This window comes from Trachypithecus francoisi, unplaced genomic scaffold, assembly GCF_009764315.1.
Source record: "Trachypithecus francoisi isolate TF-2019V2 unplaced genomic scaffold, Tfra_2.0 Lachesis_group7, whole genome shotgun sequence".
NCBI lineage: Eukaryota > Metazoa > Chordata > Mammalia > Primates > Cercopithecidae > Trachypithecus > Trachypithecus francoisi.
In genome coordinates, this window is record NW_022681472.1 from 13,660,593 (window position 1) to 13,667,143 (window position 6,551).

The following is a 6,551-nucleotide window of genomic DNA, read 5'->3' on the forward strand; positions in this document are numbered from 1 at the left end:
TTCAGGAGGCAGGGTCCTATGCATGTTTGCCATAACCTATCTCCAGGTGGGATGCGATGTTTGGGAAGGGGAGATGGTTTATGAACTAGGAGGCACCCCAAAACTGAGCTCTGTTACTGTGCTATCTGGTGCATGCCTAATCTGTTTTTTCCTCAGCTGTTACATAAAAGAATTGCACTATGATTGCTGAAGTTTCTTTCAATTCTAAGTCTATGGCCCGATGATTCAACCAGAGGAATTTTAGAAAGCATAGCTGATCAGCAGAGGCTGAAGGTTGGGAGAATAGAGATGTTAAGACCTAGCATTCTTTGAATGACACAATAGCCACCCTATGAATGACAAAGTAGTCATCCTATTCTATCTGTACATAAAATCAGTCTCTCCTGAAGAAAAACAAGCCAAAGCACATTTGCTCAAGGATCCAAATAGCCTTAAGAAATACGTAGATATGTATCCCCAAGGTCTTCCTGTACTTCAGGGGTTGGAGCTTAGCATCTCTCAATCAACCAAATATCCATGATGTCTATTCGTGTGTGCTTAGGACTGGGCTAGGGGTAGTGATTCAAAAGGAATTTAATTTCTATAATATAAAAATATTTACACAGTATCACTTCTTTAACAGCACTTATATTTCTAAAAACATGCACAAATCAATGTTTATAAATATGTTTATATTATATATAAACATGCTATACAATGTTTTTAATTTATAAGGCCCATAGAAAATATCCTTTTGAAAGTAAAAGATCCTCCTGAAATTATACATAATTATTTCCTTATTCATCTTTTTTGTTTGTATGGACTTTAGTACTTAAGTATCCTTAAAGCAAAGAACCCTTAGAATATGTTTTTTGGCATGAATTACTACTTCCTGATCTCCCTGGGTGATACTCACAGTAACCAGTGATGCTCTTTGAAAATCTAGGACTTGTGACTGGGCCGACAACAAAGGGAAATAGCCGTGACTGCAACTTCATAATACATCCACTTACAACCGGCCATATTTAGTTAATTACTTGTCTGCCTAAGGCTGTTACCCCATAGGGTGGCCACAGTGCATATATCATTATGCTTTGTATGAAGGCACTCACTGATGCCTCTGCTGATGGCTAGTGAACAATGGGAGCCTGAAACCTAATTGATATCAAATTAATTCATATTACCTGGAAAAAATGAAAGAGAAAAACTTAAGGAATCAGAAAAAGTTTCTTCTTTTTTTTCTGTACTATCAGAATTAAAGAAATATAGACAGGAATAATGTTGAGGCTGTTTAACCTTGGACATAGTTTTTCTTGGCTAAAGTCAGAGTCAAATGGCAGCAGGCCCAAGCCAGTCTCATCCAATTTCAAAGGCCAGATATATCATTATAATTAAGAATCAAATTAAGGCAAGTATCTCATTATTCACTCAAACATGGCCTGTTTTTTTTTTGTTGTTGTTGTTGTTGTTTTTAAATTTTACAAGACTAATGCTTCACTTGGACAATGACGAGTAAACTCTTGGGTTCTGTGAAATGTGCATTCAGCTGTAAGGCTCACTTCTCTAGGCAGGGGAGCCCTGATGTAAGAGTAGGGACTCGGGGTACAATTTCATTTGTTGCATTCTTGTTGTTCCTATTCACTGCCCTGCCTCTGGCTGGTCCTTACTTCTGAGGACAGTGAGTGGCTGTCTTTGTATTGAGGCTGAGGAAGAGGAGCGAAGGGTGGAAACCGAGGGGGCCTTGGGAAAATGGAGAATCAAAAAGTCAGACATTCATTATACCTCCAGCGTTTCTACAAAGAGATGAAGATGTAAAGAATCATCTGCCTACAATTTTCCATCAAATCACTTAATAAAATCAAAATCCAATTATGCTAGGTTCTTTAAAGATTGCTTTTAAATGTTGTTTCCTAGGCTGTTAGAAAATGAATGAAAACGGCAGCCAGAATTTCACATCAGCAGCCTCTCTCTCTCTCTCTCTCTCTCTTCCTCTCTCTCTCTGCCAAATTCAACTTTACATTTCTACATAATAGCAGTCACAGTCATATAGTCAATCCTCTACTAATGTATATTTTAGATAATACTGTATTTCTGAGGATTTCATCTTCTAGTGCCCAATAAAGATTAAAAGGCGTCTGGGGCTGGGACTGAATTCTCAGGTCAAATTACACTGGAACTCTGTGGCCTGGTGCTCCCTCTGGTGGAAATTTGCCACTTTGCAAATTTCCTTCTTTTTCTTTTTCTTTTTTTCTTTTTTTTTAGTTGCGGGAGCATTTCATAGCCCAAGAAATATCTCGCAAAGCCAAGAACAATCAGGAAGTAATTTCAAAACATCCCTGCCTGGTCAAAAATGCATGTGTTCAATGACACTGAGTTGATTGTATTCACCAGAATTCTAAGAGAATCTGTGAAGAAAAAAATGACTTCATAAAGCTGCAGGAAATGGCTCGTTTATAATAGTTGATTTTTAAAAAGATTGTTCTACATGGACACATGCAGGCGAACAACAAACACTGGGGCCCGGCGACAGGAGGGAGAGGATCAGGAAAATAACTAACGGATACTAGGCTTAATACCTGGGTACTGAAATAATCTGTACGTCAAACCCCCATGACACATGTTTACGGCTGTAACAAACCTGCATCTCCTGCACATGTGCCCCTGAACTTAAAATAAAAGTTAAAAGTAAATAAATAAATACAACGTTAGTTCTGGTTCATAAAGGATGGGGAATTTAGATTTGAGAGTTGGGGAGGAAGAAATTTCAACCTTACCCTGGGACAGTATAGCACAGAACAGTAGGAACCAGAGAGAAAATATATGTTGAAGAGAGAATATTCTAGTGAAATGCTTTGTGCAGTTTAACATGTTGAGCAGTTCCTGGCACCCTACAAGTCTTCAGCAGGCATGTGTAGGTCCTACCATGGAAAATGGCAGAGGCTTAATTCTATGTCTCGTGTAATTTGAGGGGTTGCAATGTCCTGACCTGTGTTCTCCAATATACGTAAGTTCAACACAAGAATCCCTAATCCCAAAGGTGATTGTATTAGGAAGTGGGGTCTTTGGGAGGTAATTATGTTGTGAGAGTAAGGTCCTCATGATGGGATTAATGCCCTTATAAAAAGAGGCACCACCTCTCTCTCTCTCTCTCTCTTCCTCTCCACCATGTAAGGTCACAGCAAAAAGGCAGCCATCAGCAAGCCAGGAAAAGGAGCCTCACCCAACCCAACCATGCTACTGGCATCCTAATCTGGGACTTCCGGCCTCCACAACCCTCAGTAAATCTTGCAGCTGTTAAAGCCACCCAGTGTGTGGTACTTTGCTGTGGCGGCTGACTTAGCCAGGGGCTGAAGAGGGTTGGCTGAAACGCAGATCCAAAGGCTGAAAGGACAGGTGAATGCAGGAGACCAGTGTTACCATACAAAGCACCATGGTCCTTCATCAGAGGGATTTCAGAATCCAGAAAGCTTAAATAGCTCTGGATCTGCACTATGGAAGTCGCTGAGAAAAGGCAAAAGCAATGCTATAGGTCACTGTTAAGCAATCTTTTTCACAAGAAGGTAACCACAGGAAATGACATGTATATGGCTCGCTGACAGAAGTAATGTTAATAGCGTCTGGCCACCCTGTCCTTGCACTGCATCTTAAGAGCTGAGAGGCGACACATCAGCACAACCGCGGCCAACTCCAGGCACACCAACAGGAGGTCCTGCAGTAGGTGGGCTGTGTGGGACTGGAGTAGATGGTAGAGATCAGTCGAGAGGAGCAGCAATAAGCCTCTGGGAAGCAGCCGGGTCTCAGGCCTGCGCCTGGCCTTGCTCATCTTCTAAAATCTGCCTGTTTGAGCTCTCCTGTTCTGTACCATCCGGTCATACTGGAATCTAGTACTGCATTGCCCTCTGCCTGGGTAGTTTCTACAGGGCTTTTAAATTCCTTCAATGGCTCTATACTTAGATAGTGATGAATAGAAATGCTGCCATTCTGGTGTCTGTTACTCTTTGTTTTTATCCCCGCTCTATCTGGTAATTTTTCTATGTCTGAACACTTCACTGACACAGACAAAGACAGTAACACATTGCACAACTGAGAACTGGGAAGTAAGCAAAAAGGGAAGAAAAATGCCTCTGAACAGCCAAAATAGATATTGCAAAGTCCATGTGTAAGATTGATGTAATGTTTGTATAACTCTGAAGCTGGGAACTGAGAACAATTCTAACTCCTTTTACTGCTATGACAGAAGGAAGACATTAGTGGTGTTAGAGATGAAAACAACAGTTTTCTGGGAATCTTTTAGGGATTACTACTCCCAATTTTGTAAGTATGGACTGTCCCCAACTTACCATGTTTCACTTTCAACTTTACAACGTTATAATGCTACTTATACAACCATTCTGCTTTTCACTTTCAGTACAGTAGTCAATAAATCCCATGAGATATCCAACAACTTATTGTAAAATAAGCTTTGTGTTACATAATTTTGCCCAGCTGCAGGCTAATGTAACTGTTCTGAGCTGGTCTAAGCTGTGATGTTCAGTAGACTAAAGGCATTAAATGCATATTTGACTTAAAATATTTTCATCAGATGACGGGTTTATAGGAACATAGCCCTGTTGTAAGTCCCAGAGCATCTGTAGTTTTTTCTTAAGCACATTTTCTAGTCGGCCATGTAGTATCCTTGTTACAACTTCAGAGTAAGATGAAGTCCCAGGACCAGTGCTTCAGGACGACTGCAGGAAAAACTTTTAACACTCCCCTGCTCTGAATGTGTAGATTACACTGAAATCATTGTTGGTGCTACTAACTGACACTTCCCATTCTACCTTCTAGAGCCCTTGGGAGGGTTGCATTTCCCTAATTCCATGATTATTAGGTATGCCCATGTGACTTGCTCTGGTCAAAGAAATAAGAATGGAAGTAATGTGTCCCTTCCAGTCAAAAATATCAAGGCCTCAGCATAATTTGCCAAATTTCACCCCCGTGTGGCATCAGGGATTGTTCCTGGAGGGTGTAAGTGGTATCAGTCTCCATCTCTGAGTGAAGACAACATGGGAGAGAGCTTCCCATCAATGTATCAGCATCCCTGTTGCTTATAAGACACTGAGATTCATGGATTATTTGTTACCATACTATGCTTTCCTTACTGATACATACCCACACCCTAATTGTACATGGAGAAGAACTCCAATATCACTCCTCAAAGGGTGTCTTATCTTCACATGGTCATGCAAACCTAGATTATCTAATACACAAAATTCAGTAAATTATAAGGCCCTTACTTCTGTAGGTAGATCTACTACATATCTTAAAAGGAAACAGTTGATAGCCAAAATGAATTTATGTAAACTATAACAGAAGGGAAAGAAATTATATCAATCAGGTTATTTATCAGAAGCCCACAGACCTACATACCTTAGTGGACTCTGACATTATCCACGATTTTGGTGCACTGGTCTTGAACCATCCAACCCCCCAGATTTTCCCCAGTCAAATTTCTAATGGAAGTGGTTTTACTTTGTATTCCTTTATGCCAATGATGAAATTTCAGATTCAAGAATATGTAAATATCTAATCATGTTTTTGGAGATACTTTTTAAAAGGTAATTCCACATGTTAGGAGTAGAAAGGGAAGCAAATCAAATGACAGGAAAATAGCAGTCTTTGCATTAATCCTAAAGTATATGTAATAAACATAAACCTAGAACTTACATATGCACTCTTCTGACATTTTTGAATATGTAGGAGGTGAGGTGCAAGTAAAAGAAGATGATGGCATTTGCTTTGGCATGAAGTCATGGTGGGGTTTTGAGAAAATATTTTTGTATTTCTGCAGAGTTGAGGCTTTCTGAATAAATTTGACTCAGAAATTTGGATCCCAAGTGTATTAATCCGTTCTCATGCTGCTATAAAGAACTGCCCGAGACTGAATAATTTATAAAGAAACGAGCTTTAATTGACTCACAGTTCTGCAACACTGGGGAGACCTCAGGAAACTTGAAATAATGGTGGAGGGGAAGCAAATACATTCTTCTTCACATGGTGGCAGGAAGGAGAAGAATGAGTGTTGAGTGAAGAGGGAAGCCCCTTATAAAACCATCAGATCTCATGAGAACTCACTCACTGTCATGAGAACAGCATGGGCAGCGTGGGGGTAACCACCCTGTGATTAAATTACCTCCCACTAGGTTATTCCCATGACACGTGGGGATTATGGGGACTACAGTTCAGGATGAAATTTGGGTGGGAACATAGCCAAACCATATCACTGAGCTAACAGTAAGTCTTGAGAAGTTAATTCATAACTCTGTAGTGAGAGGACTCCAGAGATTCTCATGGAATGTGTTTACATTTGAAGGGAAAGTGAGACCCAAGACCCTGGAGACATCTCTAGGTCATGACAGAGACAGTATGGCTTCTGAGGCCCTTGAGAGATGTCTTTCTAGTCCAAAAGGTTAGAGTGAGAGCCCAGGACCCTTCCATCCCTTCTCCAGGGAACAAATATTTCTCTCCCTCCTTTCAAGATGGAAACAGGAGGTCCTGTACATAAGCAAAGAAAATCCATTTCCCTATCCCTC